This window comes from Lampris incognitus, chromosome 15, assembly GCF_029633865.1.
Source record: "Lampris incognitus isolate fLamInc1 chromosome 15, fLamInc1.hap2, whole genome shotgun sequence".
Taxonomy (NCBI): domain Eukaryota; kingdom Metazoa; phylum Chordata; class Actinopteri; order Lampriformes; family Lampridae; genus Lampris; species Lampris incognitus.
In genome coordinates, this window is record NC_079225.1 from 47,821,125 (window position 1) to 47,842,918 (window position 21,794).

At 49.1% G+C, this 21,794-nt stretch overlaps 1 long non-coding RNA gene across 2 annotated transcripts in view; it reads left to right on the forward strand.

Moving 5' to 3' along the window:
• Window positions 1-21,794, forward strand: part of LOC130125013 (uncharacterized) — a 119,716-nt gene that overhangs the window by 93,727 nt on the left and 4,195 nt on the right. For both annotated transcript variants that reach the window (XR_008811409.1, XR_008811410.1), the window contains one exon: window positions 12,965-13,043. This is a non-coding gene — a long non-coding RNA (uncharacterized LOC130125013). The remainder of the gene's footprint in view (window positions 1-12,964; window positions 13,044-21,794) is intronic.

A 21,794-nucleotide genomic window follows, 5' to 3' on the forward strand; every position in this document is an offset into this window, starting at 1 on the left:
CTTCTTCCCCTGCTTCTTCCCCTGCTTCTACCCTGCTTCTTCCCCTGCTTCTACCCTGCTTCTTCCCCTGCTTCTACCCCTGCTTCTTCCCCTGCTTCTTCCCCTGCTTCTACCCTGCTTCTTCCCCTGCTTCTACCCTGCTTCTTCCCCTGCTTCTACCCTGCTTCTACCCTGCTTTTCCCCCTCCCTCTTTCCCTGCTTCTTCCCTGCTTCTTCCCCTGCTTCTTCCCTGCTTTGTCCCCAGCTTCTACCCTGCTTCTTCCCCCTGCTTCTACCCTGCTTCTTCCCCTGCTTCTACCCTGCTTCTTCCCCTGCTTCTTCCCCTGCTTCTACCCTGCTTCTTCCCCTGCTTCTTCCCTGCTTCTACCCTGCTTCTTCCCCTGCTTCTACCCTGCTTCTTCCCTGCTTCTTCCCCTGCTTCTTCCTGCTTCTTTCCCTGCTTCGTCCCCAGCTTCTACCCTGCTTCTTTCTCTACCTCTTCCCTGCTTCTTCCTCTGCCTCTTCCCTGCTTCTTCCTCTGCCTCTTCCCTGCTTCTTCCTCTGCCTCTTCCCTGCTTCTTCCCCTGCTTCTTCCTGCTTTTCCCCCCTCCCTCTTTCCCTGCTTCTTCCCTGCTTCTTCCCTGCTTCGTCCCCAGCTTCTACCCTGCTTCTTCCCTGCTTCTTCCCTGCTTCTTCCTCTGCCTCTTCCCTGCTTCTTCCTCTGCCTCTTCCCTGCTTCTTCCTCTGCCTCTTCACTGCCTCTTCCCTGCTTCTTCCTCTGCCTCTTCCCTGCTTCTTCCTCTGCCTCTTCCCTGCTTCTTCCTCTGCTTCTTCCTCTGCTTCTTCCCTGCTTCTCTTTCTCTCCTTATCCCTTTTTTGGGTTGTTGTTTCTCTCCCTCTCTCCTCTCTCTCTCTGTCTCTGAAGAGATAGTTGTGTTTGGGTATCAGCTGTTGGACTGTAACGTATTCGGAATAAAAGTACCTTTTTAAAAACCAAAAATCTCTCTCTCTCTCTCTCTCTTCTCTCTCTCTCTCTCTCTCTCTCTCTCTCTCTCCTCTCTCTCTCTCTCTCTTCTCTCTCTCTCTCTCGCTCTCTCGCTCTCTCTCTCCTCTCTCTCTCTTCTCTCTCTCTCTCTCTCTCTCTCTCTCTCTCTCTCTCTCTCTCTCTCTCTCTCTCTCTCTCTCTCTCTCTTCTCTCTTTTGCATTCTGCAGAGATAGCCAACAAGCTAAATGGGTGCTTTCCTGCTTGTTCTTGTGTGTGTGGGTGTGGCTGTGGGTGTGGGTGTGGGTGTGGGTGTGGGTGTGGGTGTGGGTGGGTGTTCCTGGGTGCTGTAGCCTAGCAGGGGGATGTCCTCGGCCGGCTGTGTTCTGTTGTCGTTGCGATGAGGCAGCCGCGGGTGTCGGTGCCCGTGTGTGTGTGTGTGTGTGTGTGTGTGTGTGTGTGTGTGTGTGTGTGTGTGTGTGTGTGTCTGTGTGTGTGTGTGTGTCGTGTGTGTGTGTGTGTGTGTGTGTGTGTGTGTGCGCGTCCTATGTAGCGAGAAGCCACTTCCTCAGAATCTGAGTTTTGTTTTCTCTCTGTCTTGCTGTCTCCCTCTGTCCCTCTCTCTCCTTCTCTGTCCCTCTCTCTCTCTGCCTGTCTCTCTCTCTGTCCCTCTCTGCCTGTCTCTCTCTCTGTCCCTCTCTCTCTCTGCCTGTCTCTCTCTCTGTCCCCCTGTCCCTCTCTCTCTGTCCCTCGCTCTCTCGCTTGAATATCTTCACCCATTCTCTAGTCTCTCTCTCTCTGTCCCTGTCTCTCTGTCCCCCTCTCTCTTGCTCTCTCTCTCTGTCCCTCTCTCTGCCTCTCTCTCTCTGTCCCCCCTGTCCCCCCTCTCTCTCTGCCCCCCCTCTCTCGCTCTCTCTGTCTCTCTCTCTCTCGCTTGAATATCTTCACCCATTTTCTAGTCTCTCTCTGTCCCCCCTCTCTCTTGCTCTCTGTCTCTGTCTCCCTCTCTCTCTGCCCCCCCCTCTCTCGCTCTCTGTCCCTCTCTCTCTCTCGCTTGAATATATCTTCACACATTCTCTAGTCTCTCTCTCTGTCCCCCCTCTCTCTGTCCCTGTCTCTCTGTCCCCCCTCTCTCTTGCTCCCTCTCTCTCTCTGTCCCTCTCTCTCGCTTGGATATCTTCACCCGTTCTCTAGTCTCTCTCTCTCTCTCTCTGCTGATCCCTCATTTCATCGCCGGCTTTGCTCTCCCAGGGCACTGCTGTTAATCGATAGGACACACAAATACACACAAACACACACTGGACAGCTGACTGTCTCACACAGTGGTGTCAGTTCCCTCCATTAAACGAAGGTGTGTCCCCCACAGGGTGCCCCCCAAGCACAGAACCCCCCCCCCACACACACACACACACAGAAACACACACACACACACACACACACACACCCGCTGTTGGTTTCCGTCCCTTCCTGGAGAGCGAACAAGCTGTTTTACAAGAGCAGGCCAGTGCCCTGAGAAGTGTGTGTGTGTGTGTGTGTGTGTGTGTGTGTGTGTGTGTGTGTGTGTGTGTGTGTGTGTGTGTGTGTGTGTGCGTGTGTTACTCTGTACATGCACGTGTCTCCCTGCCTTACCGCAGGGACCTCCTCACATAAGTTATTCCAGCACACACACACACACACACACACACACTCCACTCTTAAGAGCTCTGAGCGGAAGGGTGGGATTACACTGACCTTGAGATCGTCTCTTCTCTCCTCTCCTCTCCTCTCCTCTCCTCTTCTGTTTTCTCTTCTCTCCTCTCTTCTTCTCTTCTCTTCTCTTCTCTTCTTCACAGCTTTTCCCTCTTTCCTCACTACATTCCTGGTTTCTGTCCCTCTGTCGTCCAGTACCAAAGACTTCACTGTCACACTGTTTACTTTGAAGTACCTCAAGTTCAGAGACATACAGCCAGATGACAGACATGCAGACAGACAGACAAACAGACAGGCAGACAGACAGGCAGGCTGACAGACAGGCAGGCAGGCCGACAAACAGACAGACAGACACACAGAGAGACAGGCAGACAGACAGGCAGGCTGACAGACAGACAGTCAGACACACAGACAGATAGACAGGCCAAGGTAGGGCGACCGGGGCTCACTCGCCAAGTGTGTTAAACCATTTTTCCATTAACAAATTCTCAGACAATGAAGTGAGCTGCTGCTTCTGCTCCCATATTCACTTGTGCACGTGTGTCTGTACAGTGCAACGTGCATGCTGCACTGTACAGCACTGTGCAGCACTGTGCAGCACTGTGCAGCACTGTGCAGCACTGTGCAACACTGTGCAGCACTGTACACCATGCATGCTGCACTGTACAGCACTGTACAGCACTGTGCACCATGCATGCTGCACTGTACAGCACTGTACAGCACTGTGCACCATGCATGCTGCACTGTACAGCACTGTACAGCACTGTGCACCATGCATGCTGCACTGTACAGCACTGTACAGCACTGTGCACCATGCATGCTGCACTGTACAGCACTGTGCAGCACTGTACAAACATGCATGCTGTGCTGTACAGTGAGCATGCATGCTGCACTGTGCACCATGCATTCGGCACTGTACGCCATGCATGCTGGGTGTGTGCTACACTGTTTAACGTGGTCCCATTCTGCATTTAGGGGAGTATTCTGTGTGTGTGTGTGTGTGTGTGTGTGTGTGTGTGTGTGTGTGTGTGTGTGTAAACCACACTTGACCTGTTTTAGACAGAGGGAAAGCTGAGACAGAGGCAGAGAGAAAAGGGAAATCTCAGCACAGGAAATGACTTGGACGACATTGACGCTGCCCTGACGTGGGCTTCATAAACACTCACCTTCACTCTTTCTCCTCCATCAACCTACCTGTCATCTTTTATCAGGGGCTCTGACTGTTAAAGTGCATCAATTTCCTCCTGTGCGTCTGTGTGTGTGTGTGTGATTGATTGAGTGGTAACTACAAGACATAACCAAACAACTCAGTTTCCTCCCAGCTGTTCTGGGTGGCATTAACACAGCACACACACACACACACACACACACACACACACACACACACACACACACAAGCCTCTTTGTCTCAAATTATCTAGTTTTCCTTTTTAGTGGATGATTGGCCTATTGCCTGATTTAGGGAGGGTTGTAGGTGTGTGTGTGTGTGTGTGTGTGTGTGTGTGTGTGTGTGTGTGTGTGTGTGTGTGTGTGTGTGTGTGTGTGTGTGTGTGCGTGCACGCATGTAAACAGGATATAGCCAGGTGGCCACATCACCTTGAGGTTCAGGTTTATGTCACAGTACACAGATTTTACCTCTCTCTCTCGCTTCATAAATTATCTTCCTGTACAGAGTCATTCATATGGTCTCTCACTCACTCTCTCTCTTTCTCTGCAGGTTTAAGCTCTCACACCTTCTGTGCTGAAAACCCTGCCAGCCCCCAACACACTATCACACACACACACACACACACACACACACACACACACACACACAGCAGGTAGTGCAGCATATCATGGCCTCTGGTAGTGGCTGAGCTTTCTGTTCATACTGTCTCCGGCGTGGGAGAGGGAGGGAGAGAGAGAGGGATGAAGGAGGGAGAGGTGGTGAATGAGAAGAGAGAGGAGAGGTAGACTTTAGAAGACGTGGGAGCAGTTTGAGTTTGTATATTTCCAGAAGAAGAGCCTGCTATATTTACTTTCTCTATATTGCCACCCAACCAGGTTGGCGGTGTTCGTTCACAGCGTGCTGGCTCCGTGTTAGCAAACACACCTTCCCACATAAACACACACCGTACAATACACAAGTACTTACAGAACATAAATACATGCAATATAGAATACTTATGGAATACACACAATAATAATAGCGTAGTCCTCGTTTGTCTTCTCTTTAATGAGTCGCAGTGTTACAATGTTACAGTGTTGCAGTGTTAGTGTTAATGTTACAGTGTTGCAGTGTTACAATGTTAGTGTTACAGTGTTAATGTTACAGTGTTGCAATGTTACACTGTTGCAGTGTTACAATGTTACAATTTCATTTAGCAGATGCTTTTATCCAAAGCAACGTACATCTGAGAGTTAACACAACACAAGCAAGGATCTAGTCAGGAGGCGACAATGCAAGTAAGTGCCAAAAAACGAAGTTGAAGTCTGATAGGACATAGGTGTCAACAGGCAGTGCACAGAGACAGTGCGTAGGGTGCAGAGAAGTGTGAGCTGGCTCTGGGTTGCTGGAGACCTCGGTGGAGTGCTGAGCATTTGGTTTAGGTTTGCTTAGGTTGAACTGTGTTGGGCGTTTGAAAGGATAATTCAGTTTTTATACAACATGGGTCTTATTTTCATCGTTTTTACCATCATACATATCAGTTATGATCACATTTTACTGACTGGCTTCATTTAGTAGATTTTGGACATGGACCACCGCTGCACTTAGCTTTACAACGGTGTGTAATGGGACAACTGGACAGAGTCAGACATGTTTCTACGTGTCCGGTTTAACCTGATTATCTAAACCACATATGTGGAAGTGAAAACCAAAGTGAAACTTAAAGTTATGATGTGACATGTCCAATATGATCAGTGGTGGAGGACATGGCTGATCTACTTCCTGGTTCACCATGCAGGAAGTAACAGCCTGTACTTCCAGTAGGTAGTAGTAACCTTCCGTAAACTAGCCGGCCAGCACCACAGAGAGGTCATAGCTGATGGGCAGTCATGGACACAGTCTGACTGACACACTACGGGGGTTGGTTGTTTAAAGACTCCTGTTCACTTGTCCCATGGACCACCGCTGCAGAGCTGAGTCCAGCGGTGGTCCATGTCCAGCATCTACTAAACCAAGCTGGTGGTCCATGTCCAGCGTCTACTAACCGAGCTGGTGGTCCATGTCCAGCATCTACTAACCGAGCTGGTGGTCCATGTCCAGCATCTACTAAACCAAGCTGGTGGTCCATGTCCAGCATCTACTAAACCAAGCTGGTGGTCCATGTCCAGCATCTACTAAACCAAGCTGGTGGTCCATGTCCAGCATCTACTAAACCAAGCTGGTGGTCCATGTCCAGCATCTACTAAACCAAGCTGGTGGTCCATGTCCAGCATCTACTAAACCAAGCTGGTGGTCCATGTCCAGCATCTACTAAACCAAGCTGGTGGTCCATGTCCAGCGTCTACTAAACCAAGCTGGTGGTCCATGTCCAGCATCTACTAAACCAAGCTGGTGGTCCATGTCCAGCGTCTACTAACCGAGCTGGTGGTCCATGTCCAGCATCTACTAAACCAAGCTGGTGGTCCATGTCCAGCGTCTACTAACCGAGCTGGTGGTCCATGTCCAGCATCTACTAAACCAAGCTGGTGGTCCATGTCCAGCGTCTACTAAACCAAGCTGGTGGTCCATGTCCAGCGTCTACTAAACCAAGCTGGTGGTCCATGTCCAGCATCTACTAAACCAAGCTGGTGGTCCATGTCCAGCGTCTACTAAACCAAGCTGGTGGTCCATGTCCAGCATCTACTAAACCAAGCTGGTGGTCCATGACCAGCATCTACTAAACCAAGCTGGTGGTCCATGTCCAGCATCTACTAAACCAAGCTGGTGGTCCATGTCCAGCATCTACTAAACCAAGCTGGTGGTCCATGTCCAGCATCTACTAAACCAAGCTGGTGGTCCATGTCCAGCATCTACTAAACCAAGCTGGTGGTCCATGTCCAGCATCTACTAAACCAAGCTGGTGGTCCATGACCAGCATCTACTAAACCAAGCTGGTGGTCCATGTCCAGCGTCTACTAAACCAAGCTGGTGGTCCATGTCCAGCGTCTACTAAACCAAGCTGGTGGTCCATGTCCAGCATCTACTAAACCAAGCTGGTGGTCCATGTCCAGCATCTACTAAACCAAGCTGGTGGTCCATGTCCAGCATCTACTAAACCAAGCTGGTGGTCCATGTCCAGCATCTACTAACCGAGCCGGTGGTCCATGTCCAGCGTCTACTAAACCAAGCTGGTGGTCCATGTCCAGCGTCTACTAAACCAAGCTGGCAAGTAAAATGTTCTCGTAACCGTTAAGGAAGATGGCAAGAAGTACAAAAACAAGATCCAAAAAAACCCCCGGAATTATCCTTTGATGGCACTCGGAAAACGCAGCTAGACACCCCTCCCCCTCCCCCCCATTAAAAAGCCACCAGCAGTGAGAGAGGGAGGCCCTGTGAGGAGACGCCCCGGTTTTCCCTCTGGCAAACTTTCTGTTTGTCTCTCTCCCTCTTTTCCTTCCCAGAGGTGTAAACATGTCCATGCATCTAAGTGAGCATGAGTTTGAGAGAAACGCAGACGGAAACACAAACGTACATCATGTTGTGCCAACAAACCTGATTTGAACACAAGTGTGTGAGAGAGGAAGACAGAGAGGCACAGCTTCTCTTCCCTCTCTCCCGGTGTGTGTGTGTGTGTGTGTGTGTGTGTGTGTGTGTGTGTGTGTGTGTGTGTGTGTGTGTGTGTGTGTGTGTGTGTGTGTGTGTGTGTGTGTGTGTGTGTGTGTGTGTGTGTGTCTTTCTGTTGGAGGCTGGAATGTGGAGGCTCGTAAGTCACCTCTGATTTTCCATTCCCGCTGGGACACATCCCATTATCACTTTTATATGAAACAAGGAAATTCCTCTGTGGCGTGTGTGTGTATGTATGTGGGGGGGGGGGGATGTTTCCATCAGCTGAGAGCTGCTTAGAGTGTGTGTGTGTGTGTGTGTGTGTGTGTGTGTGTGTGTGTGTGCGCATGTATGTTTGAGTGTTTGTGAGTGTTTGTGTGTGTATGCATGTATGTAAAGGTGAGTGTGTGTGTGTATGTGTGTGTGTGCGTGCACACGTGCATGTGTGTGCAGGTGAGTGTGTGTTGGTGTGCATGTGTATGTGTGTGTGTGTGTGTGTGTGGACAGTGGAGGGTGTGTTGGTGTGTATCCAGCCGTGGCTGTGTGTGGTGTTTGTGTGTGAGTGTTTGTGTGTGTATGCATGTATGTAAAGGTGAGTGTGTGTGTGTGTGTGTGTGCAGGTGAGTGTGCGTGTGTGTGTGTGTGTGTGTGTGTGTGTGTGTGTGTGCAGGTGAGTGTGTGCGTGCACACGTGCATGTGTGTGCAGGTGAGTGTGTGTGTCTGCATGTGTGTGCAGGTGAGTGTGTGTTGGTGTGCATGTGTGTGTGTGTGTGTGTGTGGGCAGTGGAGGGTGTGTTGGTGTGTATCCAGCCGTGGCTGTGTGTGGTGTTTGTCGTCACAGAAAGGGTTGTGACAGTGAAGTCATTTGAAGTGGCACAGTAGAGCAGGACCGATGATCTGGATCTCAGCAGATGGACTGACGGATTACTGGCAACAGCTGAGTCTTTGTCTTCAGCGGGTTTCCTCGTCGCTCTTCATTCTTCCTCCTTGTGATAAAATCTGTCTGTTGTTTGCTCCAGGATGCAGATCGTATGTAGGTCGACGGGACTTGATCTCTGCCACAGGACAAATCGTCCAGGCTCTAGCGTCTGTTGATGGAATCTGCATGACCGTCCGCAGCTGAACTGTCAACTTACACAGGTTCAACTTGTGTAGGTTGCACCAACCACAACAGACTAAATGTTAATGTAGTACTTAAGTACTACAGTAAGACAAAATACAACACGTGTGTATTGGGTTTTCTATCATAAGCAGGGTGAACTAGGGTCAGCGAACAATGGGGGGGCTCTTATATATAATACGCCCGTGGACTCTTAGAACCTGATTCGGCCTGATGCCGGTCGAGAGCTTAGTGTATGTGAAGCTGGCTGGTCTGTGTCGCCAGCTGTTCATGGAGTGAACACCTCACAGGGCATGGAGGCTTGCTGGACCATAAGTGAAAAGATGGGGGGCCGAGGGTTAGAGAATGTCAGGGCCTCTATCCAGGATGAAACAAGGAACATCCATGAGTACATCAGGAAGAGCGCCCCCAGGATGACCTGCTGAGTGAGTACCTCAGGCAGCAGAAGACAGAGAGTGGGGAGGAAGAAGAAGAGGAGGTGTCGTGGAAGATCAAGCTCCTCCATGGGATGTACCATCGATGCATAGAAGACGTGGCTGATATGGAGAAATCCTACCAGTGGCTAGAAAAGGCTGGACTGAAGGACAGCACAGAGGCTCTGATCATAGCAGCACATGAACAGGCACTCAGGACCAGACTGGTTGAGACAGGGGTCTACCACACCAGACATGACCCAAGATGCAGGTCTACTACACCAGACCAGACCCAAGATGCAGACTGTGCAGAGACGCCCCTGAGACAGTCCAGCACTTAGTAGCAGGGTGTAAAATGCTTGCTGGGAAAGTGTACACTGAAAGGCATAACCAAGTGGTTGGGATAGTGTACAGGAATATCTGTACTGAATACAGACTGGAAGTCCCAAAGTCCAAATGGGAGACCACACCAAAGGTGGTTGAGAATGGCAGAGCTAAGATCCTGTGGGACTTCAAGTTCCAGACTGACAAACAGGTGCTGGCTAACCAACCAGACATTGTGGTGGTCGACAAGGAACAGAAGACAGCAGTAGTGATCGATGTAGCATCCCAAGAGACGGCAACATCAGGAAGAAAGAGCACGAGAAGCTAGAGGAATACCAAGGGCTGAGGGAAGAACTAGATGGGATGTGGAAGGTGACGTCCACAGTAGTCCCAGTGGTAATAGGAGCACTAGGGGCTGTGACCCCCAAACTGGGAGAGTGGCTCCAGCAGATTCCAGGAACAACATGGGAGGTCTCTGTCCAGAAGAGTGCAGTCCTAGGAACAGCTAACATACAGTGCAGAACCCTCAAACTCCCAGGCCTCTGGTAGAGGACCCGAGCTTGAGGAAGACACACACCACCCGAAAAAGGGGGAGGGGGAGAGAGAGGAAAAAAAAACGTGACCCGACCCCGGAGAAGCGGCTGATGATGAGATGATGATGATGATAGGATATACATAGTTATGTATGTAAACATATATATTACATCTGCTTAGTCAGTAGGACAGCATGCTGCTGAATGATTTGGCTTCTTTACCAGTTTGTCGGATGGATGGATTGAAGGTTGGATGATGGATGGATGGAAGGCTGGAACAGTGGATGAATGGATAGATGGAAACCTGTTTGAAAAAGCCTGAGGGTTTTGATTGGACGGTTGGTTAGTCAGTGTAGGCGGGTGATTGGAAGAGAGATGTTCTCCCAGGGGAGAGTAACCGGGGGAATATTCCACACCTTTAATCATTTTTCCTTCATCCGTCCTGGTTTTTCCTTCCCACCTAAACTATCCCTCCTCCTCATCTTTCCGTCCTCCACTCTGGAATCAGGCCGAGTCAGTAGTACTCTAATCACCATTGTACTGTGTGTACACAGTGGTAGCCTGGCCATGTTGCTGCAGAAAGATGGAGACAGGAAATACAACAAACCTTCCTGTTCTCACGTTGTACAAAGACGACACAACTCCACAAACCTCAGGAATGATGTGCGACATACTTACTATACTATATGTGTTGTACTGAGAGCAGAGTACTTACTATACTATATGTGTTGTACTGAGAGCAGAGTACTTACTATACTATATGTGTTGTACTGAGAGCAGAGTACTTACTATACTATATGTGTTGTACTGAGAGCAGAGTACTTACTATACTATATGTGTTGTACTGAGAGCAGAGTACTTACTATACTATATGTGTTGTACTGAGAGCAGAGTACTTACTATACTGTATGTGTTGTACTGAGAGCAGAGTACTTACTATAGATATGTTGTACTGAGAGCAGAGTACTTACTATACTATATGTGTTGTACTGAGAGCAGAGTACTTACTATACTGTATGTGTTGTACTGAGAGCAGAGTACTTACTATACTATATGTGTTGTACTGAGAGCAGAGTACTTACTATACTGTATGTGTTGTACTGAGAGCAGAGTACTTACTATAGATATGTTGTACTGAGAGCAGAGTACTTACTATACTATATGTGTTGTACTGAGAGCAGAGTACTTACTATACTGTATGTGTTGTACTGAGAGCAGAGTACTTACTATAGATATGTTGTACTGAGAGCAGAGTACTTACTATAGATATTTTGTACTGAGAGCAGAGTACTTACTATAGATATGTTGTACTGAGAGCAGAGTACTTACTATACTATATGTGTTGTACTGAGAGCACAGTACTTACTATAGATATGTTGTACTGAGAGCAGAGTACTTACTATACTATATGTGTTGTACTGAGAGCAGAGTACTTACTATAGATATGTTGTACTGAGAGCAGAGTACTTACTATAGATATGTTGTACTGAGAGCAGAGTACTTACTATACTATATGTGTTGTACTGAGAGCACAGTACTTACTATAGATATGTTGTACTGAGAGCAGAGTACTTACTATACTATATGTGTTGTTCTGAGAGCAGAGTACTTACTATAGATATGTTGTACTGAGAGCAGAGTACTTACTATAGATATGTTGTACTGAGAGCAGAGTACTTACTATAGATATGGCTGTAAAGCCCAATCCTCCATCCACACTGTCTGCCACAGACAGAACAGGTGAGGTCACTGACTGGGGGTGTAGGTGTACTGACTGGGGGTGTAGGTGTACTGACTGGGGGTGAGGTCACTGACTGGGGGTGTAGGTGTACTGACTGGGGGTGTAGGTGTACTGACTGGGGGTGAGGTCACTGACTGGGGGTGTAGGTGTACTGACTGGGGGTGTAGGTGTACTGACTGGGGGTGTAGGTGTACTGACTGGGGGTGTAGGTGTACTGACTGGGGGTGAGGTCACTGACTGGGGGTGTAGGTGTACTGACTGGGGGTGTAGGTGTACTGACTGGGGGTGTAGGTGTACTGACTGGGGGTGTAGGTGTACTGACTGGGGGTGAGGTCACTGACTGGGGGTGTAGGTGTACTGACTGGGGGTGTAGGTGTACTGACTGGGGGTGTAGGTGTGGTACTGGCTTCATGTCTCTTCAGACGTCTCCTGGTCTGTCGATCACCGCGGTCCTTCTCCAGCTTTTGCACCCCATGTTGACAGAGCTGCCGCCAGATGGAGCGTTGGGCGGCACACACACACACACACACACACACACACACACACACACACACACACACACACACACATATATGTATATATATGTATATATGTGTGTGTGTGTGTATATGCATATATATGATTGCATGCACCTATGCATGTGTATGTTTGTGTAGTTGTATGTTTGTGTGTGTGTAGTTGTATGTTTGTGTGTGTGTAGTTGTATGTTTGTGTGTGTGTAGTTGTATGATTGTGTATGTAGTTGTATATTTGAGTGTGTGTAGCTGTATTTTTGTGAGTGTGTGTAGTTGTATGTTTGTGTGTTTGTAGTTGTATGTTTGAGTGGGTGTGTAGCTGTATGTTTGTGAGTGTGTGTGTGTAGTTGTATGTTTGAGTGGGTGTGTGGGTGTGTAGTTGTGTGTGTGTGTGTGTGTGTGTGTGTGTGTGTGTGTGTGTGTGTGTGTGTGTGTGTGTGTGTGTGTGTGTGTGTTGACAGACATGAAATAGGAACAGTGTCATTTTTTCCTCATGACGGACTGGAGCAACTAAACAACTATTTGGGAAAATCTGAATCACTTGGTGGGGAAATAGTCTAGAGGACGATGTGTGTGTGTGTGTGTGTGTGTCTGTGTGTGTGTGTCTGTGTGTGTGTGTGTTTCATTCTGTGTGTCTCTCTCCTACTCTCTCATTCTCACGTGCTCTCTCACATCGATACAGCGATACTGTAATGCCAAGGAATGTGCAGTCATTCTTTGGTGTGTGTGTGTGTGTGTGTGTGTGTGTGTGCACGTGTGTGTGTGCGTGCTTCACACCTCCGGTCAGTGAAGACTTCCCCCACCACATCCTGTTTACTTCCTGTTGCTCTAGTAACCAGTTCCTGTCTGAAACAACCTCATTAAATACAGAAAGCACACAACACACACACACAGGTTAACGTGCACACTGTTGTGTTCTGTTGTGTTGTGTTGTGCAGGAGGGCTGCAGGCGGAGACACACAAGGTCATTGTCAGATGTCCAGGCCAGACCAAACTGAGCACGTGCACAACTCACAGGTAGGTCATCTCTCTTTCCCACTCTGTTAACACAGAACAGCGCCCCCTGTCCACCCACCACCTGCTTTGTTTACAGCTCTGGCTTCAAGTTTGGGCTTGTTCCCTCTGAAGTCGATCTTGTGTGTTTGAGTCCTGCAGCGTGTGAGCTGCCGTACAGCTGCATGTTGTGTGTTCACGGTCGATGTGGGTTCAGAAGGGTTCCCGCCGGTGTCAAACGTCTAACGGACATGTTGTAAATACAAGCAGTTCAAAGTTCACGTTCATGTTATACCAGTTCAGCTTTGTCAGGACACTCCAACTAATCTGTAACCGTTGTTCAATCCCTCAAAATACCACCGCTGTGTTTGTATTGTCCAGTGACATGCAGCTAACGACATGTAGCTAACGACATGTAGCTAACGACATGCAGCCAATGACATGCAGCTAATGACATGTCTAACAACATGCAGCTAACGACATGTAACCAACGACATGCAGCCAACGACATGCAGCTAACGACATGTACCTAACGACATGCAGCCAGCGACATGTAGCTAACGACATGTCTAACGACATGCAGCTAATGACATGGTCTAACAACATGCAGCCAATGACATGCAGCCAATGACATGCAGCTAACGACGTGTACCTAACGACATGTAGCTAACGACATCCAGTTATCAACATGTAGCTAACGACATGCGGCTAACGACATGTCTAACAACATGCAGCTAACGACATGTCTAACAACATGCAGCCAATGACATGTAGCCAACGACATGCAGCCAACGACATGTAGCCAATGACATGTAGCTAACGACATCCAGTTAACAACATGTAGCTAACGGAATGCGGCTAAACGACATGCAGCCAATGACATTCAGCTAATGACATGCAGCTAACGACATGCAGTTGACGACATGTAGCTAACGACATGCAGCTAACGACATGTAGCCCTCGCTTTAACCTTCACGCTGCCTACTCCATACCGTTTGAAAAGGAATGGTCCGTTTCAACTGCCAGTACTTTAAAAACACTGAACAACACTTACCAGAGACCTGCGACATGCAGCTCGTCCATCTGTTGGTGGATCTGGAGGAGCTGCAGGATCTGCAGGATGTCCTGCTGTGAAGCTCTGTTTACTTCCCGTATGACGTGTCTGACCACAGTCTTAGTTCCTGCTGCACCTTCATGACGACAAGCTCCAATAAGGACGTCAAATGGCAGACTTGTAAGGCTTTTTCTTGCCTCTTCAGATACGTGTTTTCAAATAACAACGTCACTGAAGAGGAAGGAACTGTGTGTTACGTTGACGATCTTTTCGACAAAAGTTTGTGATCTGGATATTTGTGGGTCGTCTGTCATCTGGGGTGGCACGGTGGCGCGGTGGTTAGCACGGTCACCTCACAGCAAGAAGGTGCTGGGTTCAAGCCCTGGGGTAGTCCAAGCTTGGGGGTCGTCCTCTGTTTTGGTTTGCATGTTCTCCCCGTGTCTGCGTGGGTTTCCTCCGGGGGGGCGCCGGTTTTCTCCCACAGTCCAAAGACATGTAGGTCAGGTGACTCACCGTACTACATTGTCCCTAGGTGTGTGTGTGTGTGTGTGTGGGCTCAGCCTTGTGATGGTCTGGCGGCCTGTCCAGGGTGTCTCCCAGCCTGCCGCCAGTGACTGCTGGGATAGACTCCAGCATCCCCACCACCCTGAGAGCAGGATAAGTGGTTTGGATAATGATGGATAGATGGAAACCCACAAAGCCCAGTTCCTCTTTTGCGTAAACATAATCTGGTTCTGGTTCTGATGTCTGTACAGACTGGTACAACGCTGAACCGGTTCAGTGGTGTGTGTAGTTGTGTGAAGAGGCAGACGGCAGATCTCCTGATCCAGCTGGTTGTTGAATTGCCTCAATTCAAACTTTGTCCATGTTAGCATAGCAGGGAGTACAATCTGACCACATCCAGGAAGTGAACTAGAATACAGCTGTGTTCATGCAACACCCCTCCCAGCACACACACACACACACACACACACACACAACACACACACACAGAGGAATGGCAACAGCGTCTCCTGGAGTTGTGCAGTGTGTAAAGTGGTGTGGTCATTGAGAGCAGGGCGGATGCTGACGTGTGACATCTGACTGGTGGCATGAGATATTGTCCGTGTGATGCGACTTGGTGTGTGTGGTGTGAGTCCTTGAGGGAAGTTATGGAAGATTTTGCTTTCAGATTAACACAAAGGCACGCACACACACACACACAAAAAATGTCTCGCACTCTCGTGCACACACACACACACACACACACACACACACACACACACACACACACACACACACACACACACATTGTCTCTCACACTCTCGCTTGCGCGCGCACACACACACACACACTGTCTGTCACAGTCTCACACACACACACATACACACACTGTCTCTCATTTTTACACACATGCGTGCACACACACACACACACACACAAGGACCTCATTGTCTTTCAGCAGCCATTAGTGTCCAAAGATTTTGAAGTAATTTTCATGCGTTTGTGTGTGTGTTTCTATATATATATATATATATATATATATGTGTGTGTGTGTGTGTGTGTGTGTGTGTGTGTTCTTGGGGTCTGAACACACTATAATAAGGTAAATATAGAGCCCAACCTCCCCTCAGTGCGTCTCTTTCTCTGCTCAGTGTGGTATTAGTGCAGCTGTCTCTCTCTGCTTGTGTTACTTTACTGTGATCCTTACAGCCTGGTTGCCAACCCGTGCAGCGACTGGTCAATGTGTAGGACTTTCCCTGTAGTCCAGCGACTGGTCAATGTGTAGGACTTTCCCTGTAGTCCAGCGACTGGTCGATGTGTAGGACTTTCCCTGTAGTCCAGCGACTGGTCAATGTGTAGGACTTTCCCTGTAGTCCAGCGACTGGTCGATGTGTAGGACTTTCCCTGTAGTCCAGCGACTGGTCAATGTGTAGGACTTTCCCTGTAGTCCAGCGACTGGTCGATGTGTAGCACTTTCCCTGTAGTCCAGCGACTGGTCAATGTGTAGGACTTTCCCTGTAGTCCAGCGACTGGTCGATGTGCAGGACTTTCCCTGTAGTGCAGCGACTGGTCGATGTGTAGCACTTTCCCTGTAGTCCAGCGACTGGTCAATGTGTAGGACTTTCCCTGTAGTCCAGCGACTGGTCGATGTGTAGCACTTTCCCTGTAGTCCAGCGACTGGTCAATGTGTAGGACTTTCCCTGTAGTCCAGCGACTGGTGGATGTGCAGGACTTTCCCTGTAGTCCAGCGACTGGTCGATGTGGAGGACTTTCCCTGTAGTCCAGCGACTGGTCGATGTGCAGGACTTTCCCTGTAGTCCAGCGACTGGTCGATGTGCAGGACTTTCCCTGTAGTCCAGCGACTGATAGATGTGCAGGACTTTCTCTGTAGTCCAGCGACTGGTCGATGTGTAGCACTTTCCCTGTAGTCCAGCGACTGGTCGATGTGTAGGATTTTCCCTGTAGTCCAGCGACTGGTCGATGTGCAGGACTTTCCTGTAGTCCAGCGACTGGTCGATGTGCAGGACTTTCCCTGTAGTCCAGCGACTGGTCGATGTGTAGCACTTTCCCTGTAGTCCAGCGACTGGTCGATGTGTAGGACTTTCCCTGTAGTCCAGCGACTGGTCGATGTGTAGGACTTTCCCTGTAGTCCAGCGACTGGTCGATGTGCAGGACTTTCCCTGTAGTCCAGCGACTGGTCGATGTGCAGGACTTTCCCTGTAGTCCAGCGACTGGTCGATGTGTAGGACTTTCCCTGTAGTCCAGCGACTGGTCGATGTGTAGGACTTTCCCTGTAGTCCCAGCGACTGGTCGATGTGTAGGACTTTCCCTGTAGTCCAGCGACTGGTCGATGTGTAGCACTTTCCCTGTAGTCCAGCGACTGGTCGATGAGTAGGACTTTCCCTGTAGTCCAGCGACTGGTCGATGTGCAGGACTTTCTCTGTAGTCCAGCGACTGGTCGATGTGCAGGACTTTCCCTGTAGTCCAGCGACTGGTCCATGTGTAGGATTTTCCCTGTAGTCCAGCGACTGGTCGATGTGTAGGACTTTCCCTGTAGTCCAGCGACTGGTCGATGTGTAGGATTTTCCCTGTAGTCCAGCGACTGGTCAATGTGTAGGACTTTCCCTGTAGTGCAGCGACTGGTCGATGTGCAGGACTTTCCCTGTAGTGCAGCGACTGGTCGATGTGTAGCACTTTCCCTGTAGTCCAGCGACTGGTCAATGTGTAGGACTTTCCCTGTAGTCCAGCGACTGGTCGATGTGTAGGACTTTCCCTGTAGTCCAGCGACTGGTCGATGTGTAGCACTTTCCCTGTAGTCCAGCGACTGGTCGATGTGTAGGACTTTCCCTGTAGTCCAGCGACTGGTCGATGTGTAGCACTTTCCCTGTAGTCCAGCGACTGGTCGATGTGTAGGATTTTCCCTGTAGTCCAGCGACTGGTCGATGTGTAGGACTTTCCCTGTAGTCCAGCGACTGGTCGATGTGTAGGACTTTCCCTGTAGTCCAGCGACTGGTCGATGAGTAGGACTTTCCCTGTAGTCCAGCGACTGGTCGATGTGCAGGACTTTCCCTGTAGTCCAGCGACTGGTCGATGTGCAGGACTTTCCCTGTAGTCCAGCGACTGGTCCATGTGTAGGATTTTCCCTGTAGTCCAGCGACTGGTCGATGTGTAGGACTTTCCCTGTAGTCCAGCGACTGGTCGATGTGTAGGACTTTCCCTGTAGTCCAGCGACTGGTCGATGTGTAGCACTTTCCCTGTAGTCCAGCGACTGGTCGATGTGTAGGACTTTCCCTGTAGTCCAGCGACTGGTCGATGTTTAGCACTTTCCCTGTAGTCCAGCGACTGGTCGATATGTAGCACTTTCCCTGTAGTCCAGCGACTGGTCGATGTGTAGGCACTTTCCCTGTAGTCCAGCGACTGGTCGATGTGTAGGACTTTCCCTGTAGTCCAGCGACTGGTCGATGTGTAGGACTTTCCCTGTAGTCCAGCGACTGGTCGATGTGTAGGATTTTCCCTGTAGTCCAGCGACTGGTCGATGTGTAGGACTTTCTCTGTAGTCCAGCGACTGGTCGATGTGCAGGACTTTCCCTGTAGTCCAGCGACTGGTCGATGTGTAGGACTTTCCCTGTAGTCCAGCGACTGGTCGATGTGTAGGACTTTCCCTGTAGTCCAGCGACTGGTGGATGTGCAGGACTTTCCCTGTAGTCCGGCGACTGGTCGATGTGCAGGACTTTCCCTGTAGTCCGGCGACTGGTCGATGTGCAGGACTTTCCCTGTAGTCCGGCGACTGGTCGGTGTGTAGGACTTTCCCAGTAGTCCGGCGACTGGTCGATGTGTAGCACTTTCCCTGTAGTCCGGCGACTGGTCGATGTGTAGGACTTTCCCTGTAGTCCAGCGACTGGTCGATGTGTAGGACTTTCCCTGTCGCTCCCGAACATAATAGAAAATAAATACACAAATACATTATCAAAGAAAGAAAAGATCAATCAGTTCATCTGGATACAATGTTGACTGACCGATACATTACATCCCTCAGAGTGGTGTAATGTATCTGTCAATAAACGTATCCAGATGAGCTGATTAATCTTTCTTTGATCTCTTGCCTGGATTACTGAGCATGTATCAGTACACAAATACATTGTGTCTGATTAATGTTCAGTTCTGCAGGTGCCTTTCTTTTTCTCTCTCTTTTTTTTGTGGCATTTTGTGCCTTTTATTGGATAGCGATAGTAGGGAGAGACAGGAAAGGCAGGGGAGAGAGGGGATGACATGCAGCAAAGAGCCCGGGCCGAATTCTAACCCAGGCCGCTGCGGTCAGGACTCAGCCTTATGTGGTACCACTCTACCAGGTGAGCCCCCTGGGGCGCCCCGCAGGTGCCTCCCTCCCTGCATCCAGCTGTTGTGTTTATTTGCAGTGTAACAGCTGCTGCTTTAAAGTGACCAATCAGATAAGAGAAGAGTAGTGGTACATAAACTGTCACAAACGTCAACATACGGCACATAATGTTTAGCTAGCATGGTGGAGGCCCCACGTGATAAGCGCCGTGAATGTGTTCAAGGCCAAGCTCGGTGATTGGAGCACACATCTAAACAACGGGAGGCCGACACCCTTTCCAAACCTGCGGAACATGTCACCGGGCATCGAAGGGCGTTTTCACATTAGGGACAATTGCTTCATACCATGCCTGAGTACGACTGCCCCCAACGCGCCGGTTAGCTTTCACATTAGTACCGTTGTTCTTACCCGAGTACTCTCGCATATCCACACATGAGACTGGCATGTGCCGCACACATACGCAGAGACAGGCAGCGTTGAGAAATGCCTTTGTAGCATAGCAGTCCACTTCCGTGTTTTGGTACGATTGTTTTCACACGTGATGCGAACCACACCAGAGTACACATGAACCACACCAGAGTACACATGAACCACACCAGAGTACACATGAACCACACCAGAGTACACATGAACCATACCTGAGTACACATTAGCTGTGCCGGAGTACACATGAACCATACCCGAGTACACATGAACCACACCAGAGTACACATGAACCACACCAGAGTACACATGAACCATACCGGAGTACACATGAACCACACGGAGTACACATGAACCATACCTGAGTACACATTAGCTGTGCCGGAGTACACATGAACCATACCCGAGTACACATGAACTGTACTCAAGCCCACCTTTTCCCATGACCGGGTACAGTACGCAGTGGGTCAAGTGTACTCGGATCTGGACCCGGGTCGAAAGTGTGAAAGTGCCTGAAGACAAGGATGCTTCTCGTCCTGAGCAGTGCTGTGCTTACCTGGACAAAAGCGGCCACAGCAGTCGGCATTTTGGTGAGTCGGACATCATGAAGACATTGCTGAATTCATCTCGAACCCGTGCCTGCCCATTGATATAGAACAGGTAGCAGCCAAATTCCAGCAAGTATTTGCTTTGCCAAGTGGCGTTGACATTGAGATGGTTATTTGCAGATGACACAGAGCTGAAAGCAGATCAGGGGACGGGGACTTCTGGAGACTTGTCAGCAGAGAGGAGTTTACGCTCCTGTCCACATGTGCACTACGAGGGCCTACTCTGGACCCACTTACATCTGAGAAATGGCGTTTTCACAGAGGAAAATAATCAAACCAAAGTACAGGAGCAACCTTATTGACAGACACCTCACAGACTGACTCAGACTGGCTATCTGTCGCTATGAGCCAAACTACCGAGCACTCACAGACAGTGTTCAGCTCTCCACCTTCACACTGATGTGACTAACATGACCGCAACAGCTTTTTTCCCCGGATTGTCCCTCCCTTTTTCTCCCCAGTTGTATTCGGCCAATTACCCCACTCTTCCAAGCCATCCCGGTCTCTGCTCCCCCCCTCTGCTGATCCGGGGAGGCTGCAGACTACCACTTGTCTCCTCCCATGCATGTGGAGTCACCAGCCGCTTCTTTTCACCTGACAGTGAGGAGTTTCACCAGGGGGGCGTAGTGCGTGGGAGGATCATTCTACCCCCCCCCCCCAACAGGCACCCCAACTGACCAGGGGAGGCACTAGTGCAGCAACCAGGACACATACCCACACCCCACTAAGCCGGAGGTAACATGTGGATTCGAACCGGCTATTACTGTCTTGCTAGCCAACGGAATAGACCGCTACGCCACCCGGACGCCCATGACTGTGACAGTTTTGACTCTGTCGGCTCTGTGATAAGTGATCATGATAATGATGATGATGATGCAGAAGATGGGACCTAGAACTGCCCTGAGCTTAACTGCACCCACCGACTGTTTTGGTAAATGTAGTAACTTGCATGAGCTTCAGGGGCTAAGTACCATCCTATACAGTACCGTGTATTTACCATCTTATACAGTACCGTGTATTTACCATCTTATACAGTACTGTGTATTTACCATCTTATACAGTACTGTGTATTTACCATTTTATACAGTACCGTGTATTTACCATCTTATACAGTACCGTGTATTTACCATCTTATACAGTACCGTGTGTGTACCATCTTATACAGTACTGTGTATTTACCATCTTATACAGTACCGTGTATTTACCATCTTATACAGTACTGTGTATTTACCATCTTATACAGTACCGTGTGGGTACCATCTTATACAGTACTGTGTATTTACCATCTTATACAGTGCCGTGTGTGTTCCATCCTATACAGTACCGTGTATTTACCATCTTAAACAGTACTGTGTATTTACCATCTTATACAGTACCGTGTATTTACCATCTTATACAGTACCGTGTATTTACCATCTTATACAGTACCGTGTATTTACCATCTTATACAGTACCGTGTATTTACCATCTTATACAGTACCGTGTGTGTACCATCTTATACAGTACTGTGTATTTACCATCTTATACAGTACCGTGTATTTACCATCTTATACAGTACTGTGTATTTACCATCTTATACAGTACCGTGTGTGTACCATCTTATACAGTACTGTGTATTTACCATCTTATACAGTGCCGTGTGTGTTCCATCCTATACAGTACCGTGTATTTACCATCTTAAACAGTACTGTGTATTTACCATCTTATACAGTGCCGTGTGTGTACCATCTTATACAGTACTGTGTATTTACCATCTTGTGTGTGTACCATGTGTGTATGTACCATCTTGTGTGTGTACCGTGTGTGTATGTACCATCTTGTGTGTGTACCGTGTGTGTATGTACCATCTTGTGTGTGTACCGTGTGTGTA